The sequence below is a fragment of the Ischnura elegans genome, chromosome 10 (genome assembly GCF_921293095.1).
Source record: "Ischnura elegans chromosome 10, ioIscEleg1.1, whole genome shotgun sequence".
NCBI classification, from domain to species: Eukaryota; Metazoa; Arthropoda; class Insecta; order Odonata; family Coenagrionidae; genus Ischnura; species Ischnura elegans.
The window spans coordinates 99831705-99855374 of NC_060255.1; positions in this window are offsets into that span (position 1 = coordinate 99831705).

Consider the following 23670-nt stretch of genomic DNA (forward strand, 5'->3'; position numbering starts at 1 on the left):
TCATACGAGGGCGAAATTTCTATTTATCGCAATTGCCTGTTTAACGCAATCGATAAATATTTTCAGAAGGATAATAACCTTTAAATTTGCTCGATGAGTGTGTAATTATTGCTACTTCAAAAAATGGATGAATTCTCCATCACTTATAGTAAGTGGAAATATAAGGAGAAACTTTATATAGACATTAGCATGATGTCAATAGCATGGGACCACAAAAAGAGACCTCCATGTGTCAATTTGAAGAGCACGAAAACGACATTCACAAGTTTATATGGCAACAAAAGCAGCTGGATGTATTTAATATTCACATTTATTTGTTATTTAATGATTTATCATGTTTATAGCTCCATATACCAACATCCATCTCCTCTGTTTATATAAACAAGTGGCTGTCGTTTCCGTGCTGTGCATATCCTGCCCTCCTGCTTTTAAATTGTGCTACTATGTCCAGGTCTTTACATATCTCTCGCAGTTAGTTGTTGTTTCGGATTCTCCATTGCCCATATTTCTGACGCATACAAGACAACGGGATGATAGAATGGTTTTATAGACCGGTATTTTGATGTTGACTAAGAGTATTTTTGTTTTTTAAATCCTTCAGAGAAGAAGCCCTCAGAAGTCCAAGAAGCATATTTCACGCGATTTTCATTTGTTTTTCTAGTGTTGATTTCAGTCACCCTTTGGTTTGATTGGTCAACATTCACACCCAAATAATTAAATTCGCTTACTCTTTCAAACACAAAATCTTCTTTTTTTTAAATAAATAAAAGATTGTAGCACTTTTCCACAATTTTTTCACTGCGTACAACGCGTTTCGGCTCACTGAGCCACACTTTCATGTAAATGAACTCTCGTACCAGATGATGGCTCTGTGAGCCGAAGCGCGTTGTACGCAGTGAAAAAATTGTGGAAAAGTGCTACAATATTTATTTATGCAAATATGTTTCATTTCCACCAGTTGAGCCCTGAATCTGTTGAACTTATAAAAGCTTCTCCTCTTAAATACTTACCACTAATACTGTCCCTGTGTCAGCCTACCCTACGGTTTCTTGTCCATTTACATGATGTAATACTTTTTTTAGCTTTTTAAAAGAGTTTCGGCCGGAATTTCATTATTAGATTTCTTAAAAATCCGAAAAGTTCTCTTAGGCGGGATTTTTGGTCACTCGTGACTCATGAGGTTCACATTACTTGCCCTATTATTAAGTTCTCTGTAAGCTTAAAGCGTTTCAGATGGGAAGCTGGCTGCAAATGGAAAATAATTTGGTGTAATTTTGAATTTTTTATTAGTGTGACTTGAGTACAATTATCGCATTCTTATCATTCTGATTGTCACATTTTATGAAGCTATGACAAAACATAAGGCGTCAGCATACTTGTGACATTAACGGTTTCACAACGACATCGAGCACATAGTGGTTTTTCCACCGAACCATGAATGGTCTCTTCAGGACTCCAAATGTTCTCCCTCCCTTCCCGTAAAACACGGAACTCGTTCGTTTTCTTTCCATCCATCTCGCCACCGTTCATCTGTGACTCAGAGACCCCTTCCATGTCGGCTGCCAGTGGCGCAGCGAGGGGGGGTTTTGGGGGATAAAACCCACCCCAGTGCTCAAAGATATTTTTAAGTTTACTTTCCATTTTACTTAATGGATTAGTATTGCTTACAGAATAGTGTTAGAATTAATCAACTATCTCTCATAAAGCGGTAAAACTAGTCATTCTGAACCATTAATCTTAAAATTTTCTGGAGGAGGCCCCCGCAACTCCCACTTACCCTGGTGGGTATGCAATACCCCACACCCGTAAGTATTAGTTGCGCCTAAACCCCCTCCCCCCAGCCTTGATTCCTAGCTGCGCCCCTGCCGGCTACCTCTCCTTACCCACAATTCCATCAAACCTCCTTCTGTTCATATAACATAATCAACTCAATCATTTACTACCGCCATCAGAAGGCAGTTCCACCCTAAAAACCTCCTCCTTTTCCCCTTCTCTTCCTCCTCTTCCTCCTTTTCCCCTTTCTCCCTACATTATAAAAAGAGCAGATTAGGCAGTCATATATGGAAAATTATACGTGATAGCTGAGTTTATTTTATCAATTTAATTTGTTTTTTTTTTCCATGTCCCGATTTTTATTTAACTCTTTGTTTATGGTTCCAATGAAAAATGTCTGCTTGACTGTGTTTGGATTGATGGAAAATAAATTAATTAAAAACGGAAAAATAAGGGTCTTTTCAGCACGATCATATACTACGGATATGGAATTTCTAATGTATTTTTCTGTCTCGTACTGCACCCTCGGATACCGTGTAGGTACCTGACTGGTAAATAGTCTTCTCTCTCTCTCTCTCTCTCTCTCTCTGGGCTGCTCTCCTTTTGGGCTGTGGCAGGGGGTGCGAGCCGCCTTCATCACCGCAAGGCCTTTGTGCTCGGTCGCACAATCGCGGGCCCATCACGAGTGACACGTTGGAACTTGCTCCGAGGCCAAATAGAAACCTTGTTTGCACAAACAACGGGCCCAAATATTCTCCTTTTTACCGGCACCAAGGCGACGGACTCGAAAGGGAAAAAAATTGAGAGAGGAGAGAATGCCTTCCGGAGGAGGAGAAAGGCATTGTTGCACTGGGCTGCCTAGCAACCCCCCTTAGGACTGCGTTCACACCCGTTTTCAAAAATGAGTTCCACTGCTTACCGAGAGAGTGTGCACCTTTCGCGTGGATTGAGAGGGAGGGGTGGGAAGATATCCTTCGGCATCTTAAAGGAGAAGCAGAGGGCGAAGATTCGAGAGGACAATTCTGGCCGAGGTGCCAAGGAGAGGACGGGGCAAGAAAGGAGATCCCAGCTGTACAGCACAAGCGGGGTAGACCATAGGGATGGATGACAAAAGAGTGAGGCCTGCGCTGAATGAGAATAGTTCTCTTTCGTCCCTCCTGAGGGGCTGCATAACGAACAGCGGCCGTGGGACACACAACAAGCTTAGGCAGCGAACTTATACGGAGCGGATACACAAGCAATTTAAGTATGTATTCATAAAATATTTTCTCATAATGATTTCTATTTTGTTGTCACCGTGCACTGATTTCGATATTTTTGCAATAATCAGCACTTTCCTGTGCACAAACTTGGCTTGATGCTTATATTTTTGCTTGTCTGAATTTCCAAATGTATCATCAGACGGCAACCCCACCAAGATAGTGAGTGCTCTTCTGAGCTGCCTAATTCCATTCTATTGTAGTTGATGATTATTTTGAATGCTATAAACTATGTAAATGAATTAAATAAAGACATATATTATTTTTGCCACCATTTTTCATTTTATTACCATCATTATTGCCATGATTACATGGAGCTAATATCAATCCAAGCATACCTCCTTAGTATGCACCACGTACTAATTACTAAGTACTAATTCAAGAATTAAATCAGCAAACCGGAACGTCACTACAGAAAACCAAAGTGCTCGTACAGTGACGCAGCCGTACACTTACAATAAATCAAAACGAATCAATTACAAATTAAGTTTATAAATTTGCATCTCATACTCCAATCCAGGATTCAGATGCAAGTGTATTTACCTAATTTAATTACGAACGAAACGTTAAAATTAAAGTAAAGTAAGCCATGTAAGTAAGTTAATTAGGTGATTCACTTTTATCGTTTTGTTTACTTGGCCTCATTTTCCAGACCGCAAAGGCAGACACGTTATCTTTCATCGAAAACCATTTATTCCAATTCACGGTTACATATTCTCAATTATTTTTAGACAAAGCCACTATGGTAGGTACTGTACTAATCGTAATTATAGCATTACTTGAAAGTGCAGAGATACTTTATCACACTAGCTTCAAAACGCTTTGGTCAATTTTTTCCATTAAACAAGGGGGAAAATTATGTATTAAAACTACGATGCATGTTTCATATTTTAGTTCAGCAGGCAGTTAAACCTTGAACGAGCAGCTCTATTTGACAAATTGAAGCATTCATTAATCAGGAGGAAGTCCATAATGCATATTGGAATGGTCACTTGCGTTCACTAAACAAATATTCCATCGAAACAAATCCTGATGCAGCGAATCCATTTGTTAAATCATTCTGTCATTCTGTTCATTAAATCCTCTCTCTTCCATTCATTACATTTCCATCTCAAAATCAAGCTAACAAACTTCCCAAAATAACTCTCCGTCATCAAGTTAATGAAGCATTCTTTAATATGAGGGAACTGAACACACCATCTACACTCACTAATGAATTAACAGGCTTCGGTGAGGTAATATATGACAACTGACATACAGCCACCGCAGCATTAGCTGAGTGACTAAGCGATTTGAGTGATCTGAGCAAAATCGAAGAAAAGATACCGCTCAAAATTTTGCTCTACTCAAGTATCACATACTCGAAGAAAGATATGGTGCTTTCCAAGCGATTAGACTAAATTAGGTTTTCTCGGGTGTTCATCCAGGTGAGAGTGTCCATTTTATCCAACGTCCGACACGTTCCTCGTCATTAAGGAATAATAATAGAGTCCATGGAATCAATCTTATCATATAAGGGATGAGATTATATTAAACATCCCTCTTAAATGCATTGCATAGATTTTGTTAAATAAGCTTTTACAACTACATCTTCATACTATCCCGAAAGCCGCCTAAAAGGCGTGTGACAAGGGGTGTTAGGACATCAGCAGTTTACGTATAAAAATCTAGGGCAAAATTAGGACTGGCATTTATTAAAGTCTTTTATGGTTCCGGGGAAAAAGGAATTCGCATATATATCCGTTCGGCAATATATCTCTCTTAATTTATCGCTTGTGTCGGACTTGGAAATATAGTGAGGCTCTCAGATGATTTTTGCCTCAGTACCGCTGTTAATTATATATATTCTCATTGTTCAAGCAATCTTATAAGTCTAGCGCGCAGCTTCCAAGTCTCTAGCGGCTCCTAGCCTAAGGGCCGCATCCAGAAACCGCGCTGAACATGCTATATCCCGAAACTCCGCTACTCCAAATCGCTCCAAATTGGTGGTGGGCAATGTTGCCACATTGATTTTGGGCTACATTGATGGCGTAGACGAATGTAGCGACATTATGTGCCCCTAAATGCGGACATCGGGAGCAAATGAGGGCGATAATTGAATAACGGATGTCTCAACGTGACTTTGTTTGTAAGCAAAATGGAAACGGGATGGAAGAAGAATTTCGGTGCAGGAGAACAACTTGATTTTAAAATTAGTTATTGATAGGAAAGCTGTGTTGGAGTGCAAGAAAACCGATGGTGTGGGTCTTTCTTTAAAGACTACGGCATGGAAGGAGGTGGAAGTCGAATTTAATCGGCACGACGGCGTGACGAAGGTAAGCACATTAGTATGTCATTATATGTCAAATTTTTGCAAGAATTTTTTGTCATATTCTTCAAATGTGAATGGAAATTGCTGATAAAATTTCTCTTTCTCAATAGCGTTCATGGAAACAGAAATTGCTAATAAAATTTCTCTTTCTCAATAGCGTTCATGGAAACATGGTGCCTTCGGAGGAGCGATATCTCACACGGAATTTATTCTCCGTTCCATGGGATTTTTTCCCGGCCCCTCAAGTTTCTTCTGGGAATCTGGTTCCATTCGTTGTGTGATAAGTGCCCCTAAAAATTGGCAAAGTTATATTTGAGTACCTGTTGATACATGCTGACGAATCTGCGTGCTCAGAAAACTCGCGACGTGTACCAAGTGTGTCGACTAGTGCCGATCGCCGATGATTGCCGGCTGGCTTCGGATCTACCGCCGCGGAAAGCTGGCCGATTCCCCAGGCCCCGCACGCCGAAAAGGCACCAAGCTGGGTGGTAAAGAGTAAATTCATCAATTCCGACCCCCATCTAATCATAACTGATACTATGCCATGACTAGAGATGCGTGAAAATCGCAAATGCGATAAATGCGATATAGATGCGATGTGCGCAAATAAATGCGACATAGATGCGATGACTGGACTTTTATGATATCTTTACGCAAATTTGCCTTTTCGACGGTAAAAATTCGTACATTTTGTGCCGAGCGCAGTTTAAATGCTCCGCCGACACATCGCATGTGAGCAACTGGCCAGCTAATAGTTGGCTGGGACTCTACGTGGCCGCCACCTACAAGTGGGCGCGGGCAAACTACACCTCCGCCACTATATGTCTTATTGCTTAATTTATTATTGTTCCACAACATAATTATTTAAAATATTCTGTATTTTGCCATATAACTGTGTTTAACTACATTTTATCGTCACCTACCTCATTATGAAAATAAAAAAATAGACGCTACAAAATGCGATAAACTGTTATTGAAAGTGCGATAAAATAAAAATGAAAGTGCGATTTTCACGTATCTCTACCCATGACATAACCATAAATTGTTAATACTTGTGACGCCAACTGTTCCAGACACACTCAGTAGACAGTTGCAAAGCCGGGAACTTGAGTTTCTTAAATGTCATTGATATTTCAGTGTAGCTTATCGTGTCATTTGATTTTTGAAGTTACAGTACGTGTTGTCGCTCCCGATTTTCTTCGTGTGTACTATTCCTGGACAAGTGTATTTGCAATTAGTGTTTATTAGATTTGCGAAGTAACAGTGTGTGTCGATGCTCTCGATTTTCTTCGTGAGTACTTTTCCTGGACGTGTGTGTCTGTAAAATGTGTTCATTTGATTTTTTTAATTGAAAGTGAACGTTACAAACCTCTTGATGCTGATAAAAAGAAAAGTTTGCGCGCTCATTTCTTGTGATGGTAGTTCTTGCTGATTAATCCTTCGCATCACCAGCGCAATTCGTCAGTGTGGGTGACAAAGATACTGTAGTAACTATCGATCGCATTAGTGTAGTTGGATATATTAGAAATTACCGTAATATAATAAATATTTATTGTATTTTAAGTCACAAAAATGTACGTGACATTCATTATGAGATGAATATAACGAGATATTGCAAACGTACGGAGATGCACTAGGTCAGTTCCAGCGACCTCCGAGACATTCCCTTAAACTTTTACTCAGCTTTTTAGTGACCACATAAATCATTATAGGTAAGATTTCCCCCGTAATTGCACGTGGTTTTCAATTATTTGGAACTGCCATCATTTTAAATAACAGTAACTGAGAATGGATTTAACTGACTGGAAGATGGGTTTGTTGTTTTGAGTATTTTACGAAAATTGTGGATTATACAGGCCCAAAGCGGGTGATTGCAACTTTCTTTGGGCACTTATACATGTATAGATATAATAGTTTTCAAGGCAAACCACGGTCCATACCAAAGTTAATAGCTATTAGAATGGTAAAGCCAATCAGCAAAGTCAGTTGAGTTGACAGTAGTTATTTTACGTAAAAATGTATTTCACAAGTATCAAGGCTAGACATTAATATGACGCTAATTTGCTTTTTCTTTATTTATAAATGGTTTCCAAGGCATGACAGGACCCGTTCAAAAGTTAATACCAACTAAAACGGTGAAGCCGAAGGGGTTTCATCACGGTATTTTTGACAGTAGTTATTGGTACTATAGATAAAATGATGACGATCAAATAGATCGGCCGAATGAAGAAGTCCTAACAAGAGCATGAGAGAAGAGAAGGCTAATGAAAACCTTAATACGAAGACGGAACAACCACATATCTTGAGACATGATGGCCTGATGAAGATAATCGTCGAGGAATAAGTGGATGGCAAGAATGGAAAAGTAAGACCTCGAATAAAATATACGAGCGTGATGCGCCCGCTCCCAGCGTGCTTCCCCCGCTCTTTTCAATGCAGGTCCACAGAGGGATAGGCGCGTTTCTAATTATAAAATGCAGAAAAAAAGGCAGGGTCTTATGTCCAAATTTAATTGGAATGTTCATGTACAAATTGAGGTCAGAGGACCTCTTTAAACACAACATTGGAAGTAATTACACTATCCTCTGTTAAACGCACATGATGACTCATACTTACGTATCAACAGGAGACTTGAATGTGGAATCAGCCGCATTTTGATAAAAGTTATTTAAAGAATGCGAGATATTGTTGTAAATGAACAAATGTACCAGTTTGTGCGTCGTTGACGTCAGGAATATTTACCGTTTTCTTTTGTTATTTAAAAACCAATTTTAGGAAACAATAGCAATATTTAGGAAGTAAGGTATGCCGTCGCATGTTTTCTCATAAATTCTGTGCATTTTGGTACTTCATTTGTAGAGTTTGGTTGCGTATAAGTTGAGAAAAATGTATCTATACAGTAGAAAAAATATGGAAGATGGAACAGGTAAAGAAGGATGTGAAATTGAAGAAAGGCGAATATGTGATAAGATAATCTGACGGGAGAATGAATGAAGGGCTTCGACAAAAATCTTATTAACGATGATAGTTCTATTTGGAGAGGGGAGGAATGCAGAAGCGCTTCCCCAAATGCTCCATGTACACCGATCTTAACTGCTAGAACACTTTCAATAATAAACAGAGTGAATTGAAATGCGTACTCCAGGAGTAATAATCTTTCGATTTAGGCAATAAAAAAATAATAGGAAACCACCCTATTGAGGAAAGATATCTTTCAGAGCGACACTTGCATTTCATCTTAGAACCTCACAATGTTTCTACGGGGCTATTCTACTTATTCCTTCCAGCTCCGTCCAATTTTAGTCACTTGACTTGAAAGAAGTCTCAAAAGGGTAGCTATTAATTGAAGAGAAATACTACGCCAAAATAATAGGCTAAGGAAATCGTTTTTTCCTGAAAAATTAACCAATTTAATAAATGCTTGACGGAACTTCGTTAAATCATTTCCTTTTTATTCCTTCATGACGTCCTCACACCCCCCGCCAAGTGCCTCTCGAGATGGCTGTCAGGGTAGCCTGTAGCAGTAGATAAAACTAATTTAATTTATGTATTTATTGATAATTTCGCAAATAATAAATGGTAGATTTATGCCTCGCAGTTTTATTATTGAATTCCAGGCCTTGAGGATGATAATGCAATGGTCGAAACGTAGGCATATACCTAATATGCTCCTCTGTCAACCAACCCACAAGAGAGACTAATCAAAAACTTCTACGCAATATGCAGTGATAAATCGGAGTGAGTAAATTTGTCTTCACAGTGTGTCCGATGGAAAATGAGCGAGTTGGTGGCAAATCTGCGATGCCATCGGTTTTTCGTGGAGAATCGCGAATCGAGAATAAGAATGGGGTAATATAGTAATTTTTTAAGATATTTCTTAATAAAAAATATTTCTTAGTTTTTATATCACAAACAAAATCGAAAAAAATTGCTGAACTAGCCAATTTGAAGATGATATTTTAAGTTTTAAACAAGTAGTACGTCAAAGATCTTCATCATTCTTCTATGACACCACATTTCGAAAGTTTTCAATGTTAAATTCTCCGATGCTGTCATCGTCCATGCTTCACAATAATACAGGATGTGAGTCCAAATATATTTCTTCCTGTCTTCAAAGTACTTGTGTCATCAATGCATGTCATTTTCATCAGTTACAAGACTTTTTTGGGAACGTTCTTCGTTTGGGCTATTCTACTTGCTATATCCTTCTTGCTTCGCCCACCGTTAGTCACTTGACTATCCAAGTAGCAGAGCTCCTTCACCTCCCCAAGTTTATCCCCATTATTCTTATTACACAAATTGTTGTAAGCTGGCCAGTTTTCCGGGTGGTAAAATATGTAAAGTACAGAACACAAAATAGGAAATCCTAAATACAAAAACATTTCAATTTTCATCAGCCTCGGTGTAAAAATCTGAGTATTAATTGGGAAGTGCTCCAACAGTTCATCGGGTAAAGAATTTCAGTCTCTTATAACGCAATCTAGAAAGAAAAATGTTAGTGTATTTGAGATCTGCCTTGGAGGCTCTGTCTTAAAATTGTTATCCTAAATTGTGTCATGGTTTCAGAATGCACTTCGTCTCTTCTCTTCAACTCCAGACCAACGTCGGTGGCTTCAGCATCCTCTTATAAAACCATCCAGGGATGGACTGTGGTGCGTTTTTTTAAACTCACCCCTTGATCCTTGGGGAGGGTTTTCTGGATTGTTGCGAGGACGCAGGGAGGAAAAAAAACAGGGGATGTTGGCGTGAAGTGGAATGTGTGTTCAGGGGTAGCGGCCACAGGGAAGTGTCGCTGTGGGAAAAGGAGGTGATGCAGTTTGGAGGAGGAGTCGTCGTCACGGGCGACGGACAATGACAGGAGGGTAGGCGGTGGAGAGAGCCCTTTCGAGATCGGGAGGGTGAGGTGGGGATGCAACGCCCCCCTCCGGATTCTTTCTTAAGATGTGTGGCAGGCGGTGTCTGCTCGATTCCTTAAAAAAATAATTGCGCTTGATCGCATTTCCATTAGTCAATATATATTTCATTGCAAACAGGTACTATTACAGATTTTATTTGACGAGCATATAGGTAAGCTTTATTGAAAAGGAAGGATAAAGAAGGTTGCCCGAATGTTTTCTACCTAATGCTATTTACTGTATGCCGAGCACTTTGTCATTTGAAAGGCTAGGCAGCAGTAAGGAAAAAATAGTTATTAGGCGAAATAAATTATTTATAATCCCTTATAATTTTATTGCATCATTTACATTTTCCTGCCCCTTTTAATTTTTTCTGTATTTATCGATTTGTAATACTTTTAATTGGTATTATTTGCAATACTTAGTATCATTATTATTTTCATTTTTAATGAAATATGAACAATAAATTATATCCATATTTAATGCCTTGATATGCAAGAATGTGTTGGAGTATCTGGCAAGCCATGCAGCTTAGAAAGACCACGGATATATGCAATGAAAGCATTTAAATCAATAAGCAATATCGCTCGTTCAAACTTATGCAGTCATCGCATCACTGCCTATTGACCAGTCGCTTTTTGTCTTTTTTGTAAGGAATTTTTACGGTCAAAACTTATGACATCATACCGAAATGTTTTGGGCATAAAGAGTAAGCCTATCACAAAAATTTACCAGCTACCTGCACAAAATTTCTTTCCTAGAAAATTATGATGTAAAATTTCCAGTTCATTTCGCGATGCATGAAAAATCCAAAAAACTTTCGCGCATGACGAATTGAAAATGATTGCGCCCCGCCGACTATTATCATTTGGTAGGTGAACTATGTACACAAAATTTTGTGCTCTTCGGCCAAAAGTGAATTTTGAACACTCCTCGTTTCAAGAGTCACACCCCTTATCAATGTTTCCGCCATAACTGACGCAGTTATAATAAACGCGTTACCCTGAAGAAGCCGCAAGCATAGGGAGAGAAACGTTATTCTATATGAAGGAGACGCATGAATTACCCAAAATTTGTTAATGTAATTTCACTGGCATGCACAACCTTCAATCAGTTGCAAAAAAGCAGTAGCAATTTTTCTCTATTTGCCTTTAAGCGCGGAGAGATTCTTGGCTGTTTCCTTCATTCGAGATGCGATGCAGGCAGTTCTATCAAAGATGCCGTGCTCATTTGTAATCAGGTATGGCAGTACACGTACTTACAGCTTACGAATAAAACCAATTTTTAAATCCTGTTCCTTACGTTGGCCATACTCAATAAATGAAGCATGTGGGAGTTACGATAATTTCGAACTATCGTGGGGATCCAAAATTAGAGAGGTGCTATTTTGCACTCATCCGAACACACCTTGAATGTGCAACATGTGAGATGAACCAATGGGATGAACGGTGCAGGAAGTTTTATTCCAGAAAGTTAATGAAATACAAGGAAAAACTCCTAATACGGGCGCGGAGAAAGCGTTTACCCAGATGTTAAGCGAATTAGACTGGGGGTCCCTAGATACTCGAATGCTGCGTGTTAAGCTTAGATTGCTTGAACCATTGGGAATACATATCTTTAAGAGCGACACGGAGAACATGATATTAGAGCCCCACTATATTTCCAGGTCCGACAGAAGCGATAAATTGAGAGAGATATTTTGCCGAACGGATAGATATGGGAATTCGTTTTTCCCCCGAACCATTAAGGACTTAAATAAACGCTCGGTAGTACTTCATAAGAGCATTTCCTTTTATTTTTTACGGCTGTTATTCTAACACCCCGCGCCTATCATTTATTCGTAGCTACAGCAATGATAATAAAATGACCGATGTGTTTTTAGCCCTGATCAGGTTTGGAAGTACATCTAATTTACGAGTAATACCGCCTTGAAGACCTTGTTCCTCGATTCATCATAACATGCTCACCTAAAAACAGGTACGGAAGCAAAGAAGGACCTGTTTTGGAGGCGATGGTATTTCTTGGGGAGGACTGATACGATTGTTCCCCTGAGATGTGCTGTTGGGGATGCAAATAACTGAGCAGCTCTTGGGGTTCCTCTCTTCCACGAGGCACAATTTGGTCGCCATATAAGCCCGTCCATGCATTGCCCTGCGAATAATAGTTTTGATCGCGCAGCAGGACGTTGACGAAGCAGATGGCAGAGCGTTGATCGGCGAGACCACGGTGAGAGGAACCGAGATTCAATTTGAATAATAATTATTCTGGGGGTTCAATACGCGACGGCCACAATGCTACCCCGCGGTTATGACGTCGGTTAACCACTGTTTACACTCGCGAGACCATTCCCCGATCTTATCATGAAGGGACAACAATCACTCGCGGATCCCTTTCCTTGGAGACCCGCCACTAATGGAGCGCTATGCGTCTTTCATTTTTTTTCGACGTCGTCGCGACAGGCCCGTGGGAGAATCCGACCCGTGCGACTTCAGATTTGGACGCACAGATAAGTAGAGTGGAGATGAGGGTGCGGAGGACAGACAAAAGAGCATCGGCCAATTACGCGCATGCGTGAGCAAACAGGAAGGGAGAGAGAGAGGAGAGGCACGGCCGTGAGCTTAGCACGCGTGCACTCCGAGGCGGACACGGCGAAAGAGCAGAGGACAGGAGTCAACCGTCGCACTGCAGCGCAGAGAGTCAAAACAACACAAACCCGCGAAGGTTTTTATCCTCCCTAACAGCACTTCTCTTGATCCTGCATCCGATCGACTTGTGTTCAAACTCTTCTCCTGCCTTTTGCGATTTGTACCTTGTAGCGAAGTCGTCACCACCCAAATCGTCGCTTTCCTATTGGAAATCCTTCTCATACAGCTTTTATCATTGTGGTCTTATTTCTCCTCGATTCATGGCCAGCTCACCTGAGTCTTCTTCTAATGAATAGAATGAATGTAATTCGTATCAAAGTATTCTACCGATTAAGGTAGGCCCCCATGAAGTATTTAAAATGCATTTTGTCAGCCTCCCTTCCCTTCTTGGACTTCCTCCCTCAATTAGCAATGAGGCCTACTCCCTTTCATTCTATCTAAAAATCCCATTTTCTTCCTTCCTCTCCCTCGTTTACCCAAACTTCTTCCCTCTTAACACTGTTTTCAGCATCTCCTCCCCGCTAAGTACTCGCTCCATCCATACCCTCCGTCTCCTCCTTATCCCCTCTAAAAGCTCCCTCTTCTCACCCACCATGTCCAGCACTTCGTTGTTCATCCTCCTCTCCGTCAACTTCACCTCTCCATTCTTCGCCACACCCACGTATCGAATACCTCGAGTCTTCTCTCATCCTCCTTCTTAAGTGTCCACAATAGAATTTAAAAAACATTAGCATGTTGTCTCTAGTAAGCACGAAAAGATACATCCAGCATCTTATGCGACACAAAATTCGCTATACAGCAGCAGAGCAGCTGGATGTATTATTTCAGTATATTTACATTTATTTGTCATTTAATGATTTACATTGGTGTTTATAATTGCATTTACCGGCATCCAGCTGTTTTTTCGTCACATTAACAATTTGATGTAATTTCTATGTTGTTCATGTCCTGCCACCTGAGTCTTCTACTTTCAAATTGTTCTACTATGGCTGGGTCTTCATAAAGCTCTCGTAGTTCGATATTCATTCGAATCCTCCGTATTCCATCGTCGTTTATGGCACCATTAATGCATCTTAAAATTTTATTTTCGAACACTCTCAGCTTATTTTCATTTTACTTTGACATTCAACAAAATATTTCCAAAAATAAAAATGTTATGGTTATAATTAGCATTCCGTTTGATATTTTGAATCTTAAAGTGACTGAATCCATAATCGGGGTGGAAACTGGAAATTTGCCAAAACTAATCTTTCTGCACACTAGAAATAGATTTTGATGTCCTTTGGGTGCGTTTTTTCATCCGGAAATTTGTTTTTTAATTTTATAAAAATTAGTGAAACACTTAACAAGTATTGACACATGATACATTAATGATGTGTGTTATTCAGACACGCCCAAATAAAGGAGAACTATATGGTCCAGGGAAAGGTACCTGCCTCCTTACCTTACCTAGTATACTTCACTGACCAATGCCTTAGTCCGCGGCGAGCTCTACCGTCAATTATCCAAACCAACCCTCGGGTGGAATCAATGTGTGAAAGGAGATTCAATCGTGACTTCATGACTAATAATCCGATTAACATTTCCGCATCCATTTTTATATTGATCTCCAATATCCTCCGAAAATAGCTCATAATGGACTTCTACGGAGCCAAATTGACAATCTATCAATTTAATGTACACATAGGTACTTAATGTATTGGGTCGGGGCAGCCTAGCCAGGCGGGACTTGAATCCACGACCTTCGGTTTGACTTAGAAGGACTACCTTACTGCCACCGTGGACGACGAATATAATTTCTATATAATAATTATATTATCGCATAAAACTATTGCTATAGGTCAGTTAAAGTTTTAATAATAATAAACGACTATATTTCATTCAGTTATATAATTCATGGCATACAATAAGCATCGGCCATAATAGAAGTAAATCAGGCACCTCAGAAGAGCACTCTTTTTGTGTGATAGCTATCCGATATGTATGGCATCACAAACAAACAAAAATGTCGGAGCATCAAGCCAGGTTTATGCACAAGAAAGTGATTATAATTACAAAATATGAGAATCGGTTCACAGTGACAAAAAATATAAATCATTATAAAAATATTAAAGGACACTTAAAATGTTCATCAAATGGACCCCTAACAATGCTCTATTTGAGTACATTACCTACGATACATTTTGTCAATCACCCTGGCAAGTTCCCACCCCCGGACTGAGGTTATTTATACCATCCCTGTTAATAGCATATTATGGTGAGCATTAGTTTTATGTCGCACGTGGTTTATGTGAGGCGGCGCAGAGTGTTCCGAAATCGGAAAAATGATCAAAAAGGCTTATTGTTTTAGATAGAGACTTGAAACATAATTTAAATACTCATAAATGATTACCAATCATGAATTTGTACCATTTATATAAATACCGCCCTTTACTGATATTCAGAAGACCAAACATGACCACCTATTTAAAAAGGAAAGCACGCGCGATCGCATTTTTCTTCTGAAATCTTTCAATGGGGAACTTGCATGAATTTTTTTTATTTCACAGGCGGATAGAAAATTATTTTCTGAATACAACAAATAAAACCGCATGTTTATCTGAGTTTTCCTTCGCGAGATATTTAATGTTAAATATTACGAATTTTAAAGCGCGGGAAAAACTACCTCACCCCCAAGCCACTGCCGACGAAGCCTCGATGACGTCAAAGGTGCCTAAACATCACGCGAAGCTATTGTTGTGATTGTTTGTAATAGTTGCCAGCAGTTGTGAGAGCTTCGTTTGTTAGACGTGTTGATTATTTTATATTTAAAGATAAATATCCGACGATAGAGGCTTGGAAACCCTCATATTTTGCATTATTTATAATATTAATATCTGAGTGCGGGCATAAAATATAAAACTGGAGCAGTTAAACCAAAAATTCTATAATACCTAAATAACATCGTTGTAGGAGTCTGAGCCACGGCCATTGGAAGGGAGATACGTTAATTGTAAGTTGATGTTATCGACGGCATGTAAGTATGCAATTTAAGCACATTTAAGTATGCAATTAGAAGGATTTTGATGTTTACTGATGTCCGCTTAGCTTTTATATACAATAACTTCATCCGTTTATTCGTAGGTACCGGAGAATTCGTCGTTCAGGACTGTCTGTGCTTGTATTATGGGGTGAATTCCAGTCAATGCAACTTTTGCTCGCTGATTGGAGACATCTAGAAACATTTTTGTGCCAAAATAGTGTTATTTTCAACGTGACATCTCCCGTTAAGCTACTGCTAATAATCACAGTGCCAGTGGTTGTAATGCACAAAGTTTGACAAGGCTGAAAAATATCGGCCAAGAGTTATCAGTGTTCCATCGTGATTGAATTGTAAAAAGTGCTATTACGCTATCGATAAATGTCTAACAGTAGTGTAAAAATTGTCAGTGGCGTGCTAATCTCCGTTGTTCACCGTAGATATGACATTTCACGATCACGCTATTGAAATGAAAACTGTGTGTGAAGTTTGTTATTCCATTATTTCAACGAATAGTAGTGAGAAATGTCACCTGAGTCACTTGTGTGGGCTAATTTAAGGGTATAAATCAGTGAATAAATAGTTGTATTCATCATAACGAGTTCTGTTATTGTAAGTTGTACGTGATGGATATAAGAATGTGACAGTGACATCCAGTTTTTGATAAGAGTATTTGCCTATTTCCCGCTATATTTTTATTGTATATGGTAGTATATTGTTTATGGATTTACCTATATTATTGAAATAGGTTGTAGTTTGTGTGTGTGTTGGCAGCGGAACCGATCGCGATCTCACATGTGGATTGTGTGCAGACTGTTTTGCTGTGAATTCGTACCGTAGGACGGATAGGACTACCTTCTCCGCTAATCCGGCGTTGCCAAATTCAACAGCACAGCTTACGATCGTTATCCTGCTGTATTACAAGTTTCTTTTACAACTCGATTTGCCGCCAACGTATAGCAATAATTTGTCTTAACAAATTCCATGAGGTCATGGCATCAATTTTTGGTGTCCTAAAAAAAGGCTGGTGTCCTAACATCCCATGCCACACGCCTTATAGGCGGCTTGCGGGGTATTATGTAGACGTAGATGAATTTCAGGTGTACTATTCGATCGAGTGGCAACGTTATCATCCATTTTTCTGATAATTAAAACACACGAAGTGAAACGCTTGTACTTCATCATCCCGATGCCGCATTATTAATATCCCAAGTAATAATCTAGGCACAATAGCAATAGGAAAACTTGCCCAAGAATAACAGAACAAAATAAAGTGACGATTAGCGGCTAAATACTCCCTCAAAACAAATTTTACTCCAAGCGCTCAGCGTATTTCCCTACTCCCCACGGTTGTTTAGGCACCTATGACGTCACGCCTGGCCTCGGCAACGCTCGGGTGTCTTCGCGCAGTGGTCGGCTCAGAGAAATTTTTCTCGATTTTAAATGCAATTTTTTTATTTCTTTTGATGTTGATTGGAGAAACTGAAGGTATTTTTGCGAGCTAATGTATCCATTTGACTTATTCAAAATAGTTTTTAGAGCAATCTACGACCCATGCAAGTTCCTCATTTAGGCATCCACATCTACTTAATAATCTGCGAGGTACCCGTAAGGTGTTTGGCAGGGGGTGGTCAATCGCCAGCACGCAGCATGCAAGGGTATTCCCACATGCAAACTACGCCGTATTAAAAAAACTACGCGTTCAAACAATTATACTTCCATATTCACGAAAAGGCAAAACTTGCTAGCTACTCATGAAGGCAATCTGCCGATAAATCTAGAAGAATATAAGTAAATGAACCTGTTCCAAGTCCTGACGCTCCCGTTGTAGCTTCTTACCGATCGCAGAAAAAACGACATACTGAATCTATTTCTTCTGCAACCTACCTCTATTATTTTATTCATATGATCTAATCTACGGTAATATGTAAGCATTCGTAAGACATGGCTATGGTATGTGGTGTTGCGGTCGTATGATTATTATGAAATAATAAACACAATCTTCCTTCGACATGGCGCTTTGCCTATAATGTATATCCATGACTTTTGAATATTTTGGCTTGGCGCTAGGGTGGTCGAATTTCAGTGAGGGGAATTGTGGGGGCGTTGTCTCTCCCTCTCTCTCTCTCGCGTTCCGAGAAGAATCGTCCTAATCTCCCGCCGCGCCCCCAATCTTACTCGTCAATGGGAGGATTCTCTTTCCTCTCCAATTTGTGTTGCTCGCTTTGGAATACCATCCGCCCGGCCCCTTCCTTCCAGTGATATATGGCGTGATGACTTGGCAAATTGATTCCAGCGACCGATACGTCTTTTCCCGTGGTGCGCCCGTCGTGTGCGCCTCACTCCTTTTATTTTTTTCTCTCGTGAGGGGGGTGTGTTCCCGGCGGGGGGTTTCGTGCGCCCCCCCCCCATGGAACGCAGAATCACAGCAGCAGCCACCCTGCACCCCCACAATGGCCTCCAGATCTCTTATCGACACCTCCAAGTCAAACCCAACTCACCCTCTAGAGCCGGCAACCCTAAACCGACGCCTCCCTCCCGACACCCCCGACAAGGCACGCAGCCACATCATCGTATCGTTTGCTTCGGTGGGACTGCTTGTTTGGTTTGCGGGGTGTAGCAATTTCTTGTCAATTCGCACGCATCGGAAAACCAAAAAACGAGATACTATGCAATTTTTTACGCTTTCCCGGCGAACAACGACCTATGCCAAGTTTAAGAGACCGCCTCGTTTGTGTAAAAGATCCAAGACGATATTTCCAAGATAAACAGAAACCATAGTTTGAGAAGTATATTTTGCCCAACGGATAGGTTTAGGAAATCATTTTTCCTCCCCATATTTAATAAAGGCAAGGTCGAACTGCATTCAGACAATTTAATTACTCACAGCGAACGCCTAAATTTGTACGTATTCTCCATGCTTAGGTTTATCGGCTGGTGCCCTAACGCCTTCCACCACACTCCCATTGAGGCGGCTTGTGGAGTATTATAGAGTTGTAGACGACGTTCCAGGGTAAAAATCCTATCTCAAAAATGACTTAGCTGATAGAGTGACTTCCATTTCATTCAGCCCAAATAAAACAGCATTACCAATATTACAGTATCATATTTTATTCGATAGCGTCAACAACAAATTCAAAAGGAAGAGGTCAAACCCATTTTTCTGAACAAAAGAAGCGTGGTGGCCGTTAGAACCTCGTGAAGCTAATTCAGCGAATTGTCGGATTTCAATTGGCAGTCAAGAATGACAAATAATAATCCGCCCGTGAAATCCATCCGATGTAAGCGGACGGGGAGAGGAGATGACCCCAGGGGAGTTGTACGACTCAATACGATGAGAATACGGTTTCAGGCGTTCGGAATGGCATTCATGTGGAGGGAGCAAACAAATGAATGAACAATAATAAAAAAAGAAGAGAAGAGGGTCCGGGTGAGTGCCTTGCGGGACTCCGCCCAGCGGGTGCGCTCCCATCAATCACCGCGAGGTGGCAGGGCATGATGCTGCCGAATCGAACGGAGGGCGCTACCACAATGACATCCCAATCCAAAGGCGAAGTCGGGGAGGAGGTGGGACTGGCATCGAACGAACCAAAAGCTCCCGAGGAAATAAATTGAGGTCGGTGGAGGGGATTGCGAAATAACCTAGATTTTGATAAGGTAAGGTTTTTAAAAAATTCAATTATTGTCATTTGGTAATTACCAAGCATTCTTCAGACACGATCGAAACGTCATTCTGATGTAGCCAGCACAGGCGACGGAACGCCATTCTGAAGAGAACTTTGACGCAGCTAACTCGAAAACCGGGACAAACGTGATGGCGCAAATGACTTTATGTGTAGGTCGTCTCTTCCAAATACATCACCGCACCGAAATCAAGTGGGTGGAGAACTTGCAATAGATGTAAGAGGCGTGAAAACAAACTCCATCGTTCAATGGTATTAGGCTCAACTGTGTGGAAGTTATTACTCGAAAATGAAAAGGAGACTTCGTTGATTTCCACTGATTTATTTCGTCCGTACGACATGTTTCGAACCACAGAGGTCATTATCAAGTACAGCAAATTTGAATGGCAAGCAAACATATATACTCCTTGAAGGAGAAACATGTCGTACAGACGAAATAAATCAGTGGAAATCAACGAAGTCTCCTTTTCATTTTCGAAACTCTATCGTCGTAATAGGCCAATTAGTCTCATCGCGTCATCTTAAGTCTCGCCATTTCAATATCGGTTGCGTGCGCTGGAGCCAACCGTCGCTTTTGTTTATATAAACTTTGGGTGCAGCACATTTGGTTTCATGAGTACTCTAAGAAAGGGATGGATTTTTTCAGTTATTGTCAGTGAGTTTATTTTAAATTTGATTTTGAGGAAAAACTCACTTGCAGCACACTTTTATTTCCTAATTCATCATGATTTTATGTAGAACATGAACCCAAAGAGATGAGTATCACAATATAGAAGGAAATACTGATCCCATTCTTTTAAAAATTTGAAATAATAAGCAACGCTGCATCCAGGATCTTAAAATAGTTTTTGTCATCACTTTTGTATTCTAATATTCTCCCCCCATGGACCTTACGATCGTTCTCCACCTGTAGCGCTAAACATGAATTTGATTTATGTCCACGACCTAGATTTACGATTGGAGCATCGAAATATGCGTCGTAAATACTCACAAAGGACAAATAATAATAGGATTTTCTGTGGTATCGGTTTAACTTTCTGCAACTCCTAGTAAGGAGCGGAGACTTTACGCTAGACGCCATAATCCTAACAACTACGAATCCTTATTAAGAGAAGGCTAGCAAAAAAACGACCCACGGGGGTGGGGAGGTTAAATATATATTCTACCATAATACTTCCAATCCAAAGGAAGCGTTACAAAAGAATCCATAATAAACTATAAAAACAAAAACATTCAATGAATAGTCAAAATTTGATTTTTATAATAATTTGAAGTGCACTAATGCAGACGGTATACTTTAATCGTGAGAGTAAAATCCGCGATTCCTAGAAGGATTGAAGCGTAATGGAGTGGAATTTTTCCATACTGAAATAAGTGCTTGCAATTTTTCATAAAATTTATTACGACCCAGTTTTCAATCCTACCTACTACATCATCTTCAAGGTAGTCGTCTTCTTGAATATGATGTAGCAACATTGAAAACTGGGTCGTGATACAAGTTGTAATCGTGGGATATTGCCAGTATTTATTTCAATACTTTTGGTAAATATTAGTTAAATTTAAAATATCGTAAAAATACAGTGAAATCTCTCACTTCCGGACATAAACGGTCCAAGAAATGCGTCCGTAAGTGAGAGGTGTCCGTAAATTGAAGGTGATCGAAAGGAATCTTCATTTTTTCAGTTTATTTTACCACGCAAATATTATACTGTTGCGATTTAAATCCGAAAACCCCTAACCACACGCATTTACAGGCAGCTTTCAGGTTAGTATGTAGATGTAGAATGCTTATCAAATCAATCCCTAGCCAAGAGTTTTAAAAGCACTTTTAATATTCTGTTCCCCAGCAAATAAAACCATATTTTATCCTTGAGTTAAAAAAACAAAATACCCTGATCTCGTAGCAGAAATAGGACAAATATTATTATTATAGTATTCTACCGATTAAGGTAGGTTTCCATGGAGTACTAAAGAGGTGATCTGGGAGCCTCCCTTTCCTTCCAGCACTGCCTTCTTTAATTCACTGTAAGGCCTACTCTCTTTCAATCTATCTAAAAATCCTATTCTTTTCCTTCCCCTCCCTCGTTTCCCCAACATTCTACCCTCCAACACCAATTTCAACATCCCCTCACCGCTAAGCACTAACTCCATCCAAACCTTCTGTCTTCTGCGTATCTCATCTAAAAGCTTTCTCTCCTCGCCAACCATATCCAGCACTTCGTCGTTCCTTTTCCTCTCCGTCCATTTCACCCTCTCCATTCTTCTCCATACCCACATCTCGAACGCCTCCAATCTTCTCTCGTCTTCTTTCCTCAGAGTCCACGTTTCCGCACCGTAGAGAGCTACACTCCAAACCAAACTCTTCACTAACCTTTTCTTTAAACTCTTACACAACGATCCTCTCAGAAGCTCCTTCCTGCTCATGAACGCCTCCTTCGCTAATGCTATTCTCTTCCTGATGTCCTTACTACTGTATCCGTTTTCCTCTAACGTATTGCCTAAATAGTTGAATTGCTCAACCTGCTCAAGTTTTTCACCACCCACCTTTATCTTGAGTCTCACATTCCTCGCTCGTGATGCTTTACAAAACCGCATTACCTTAGTTTTCTTGTGATTAATCCTCATCCCAAACTCCTCGCAACGTTCGTATAACGCATCCACTAGGGCCTGAAGCCCCCTTGCTGACTGACTGATCAACGCCTGGTCATCCGCGAATCTCACTGATTTGAACATCATTCCTCCCACTTTTATCCCAGCTTTTAACTCATCCCACGTTTCCCTTACCATCTCTTCAGCATACACGTTAAAGAGCAGTGGCGATAGAGGACAGCCTTGCCTCACACCTCGGCCAATGCTTGCCCACCCAGATTCTCCGTCCGCTATCCTCACTTGCGCAGTCTGGGCCATATACAGATTACAAATCAGTCGTCTATCCCTCCAGTCTACACCTATTCTCTTGAGAATATCCATTAACTTTACCCAGTTCACCCTATCAAACGCTTTTTCAAAATCCACGAAACACACATATACGTCCTGCTCATATTCTAGGTTCCTCTCCACGAGGGCCCTCATTATTGCTATTGCATCACGAGTTGACTTCCCTTTTCTGAAACCAAACTGATCTTCGCCCAAATACTCGTATGCCCTCGCCTCCATTCGTCTGTTCAATATCCTCAGCACTACTTTAGCCGCATGGGATATTAGGCTGATAGTCCTATAATCTCCGCATTCCACAGCTTTCTTCTTTTTCGGAAGCGGAATTAAAACCGTCTTCACGAAATCCTTCGGCCAACATCCCTCCTCATAGATCTTGCGCACTAGTTCGAAAGCTAACCTACTAGCTAACCACTACCCCACCTGACCCTCCCAGGACAAATATATATTAGCAAATAAAAGTTTCTAAAAAAAAAATAATTCAGATTTGAGTTTGTTGTCATACAGATTGCAATTAAAGCTATATCAACAGTTTTCCCAAGCATTTCATCAGGTTTACATGTTCATTTCATGAAAAGAGTTCGGCAGGTAGAAAGGGAAGATAAAGTACGGCGAAAATAATCTTCCCCGTTCAGCAAATTATCTAAAAAGAGTTTAATTAAAAACCGTGGAAGTTCGGCGCCGCCCACCAATCATAAGTTGGTGGCGTCATCAATTTTCCGATAAGTAGATTCGTTCAGTGTGAACCTATCGTCGAGGGAAGGATTCTTACGCAAGAGTGAGAGCGACGACGAACCACGAGAGACCGAGGAGTGGAATAGAAGGGGATGACCCGCACGATAGGAGTTTGTGACGTAATCAACGTGTCTGCGAAAGGGTAAAGGTCAGGTCGAAAAATTGGAAAATGATCTCTTTATTTCTCAAACTATATCGCAGTCGATAATAAGTAAACGATCGTGCTGCGCCCGCTCCCAGCGGGCTTCCTCCGCTCTTTTCAATGCAGGTCCACAGAGGGATAGGCGCGTTTCTAGTTTTAAAATGTAGAAAAAAAGGCAGGGTCTTATGTAGAAATTTAATTGGAATGTTCATGTACAAATTGAGGTCAGAGGACCTCTTTAAACACAACATTGGAAGTAATTACACTATCCTCT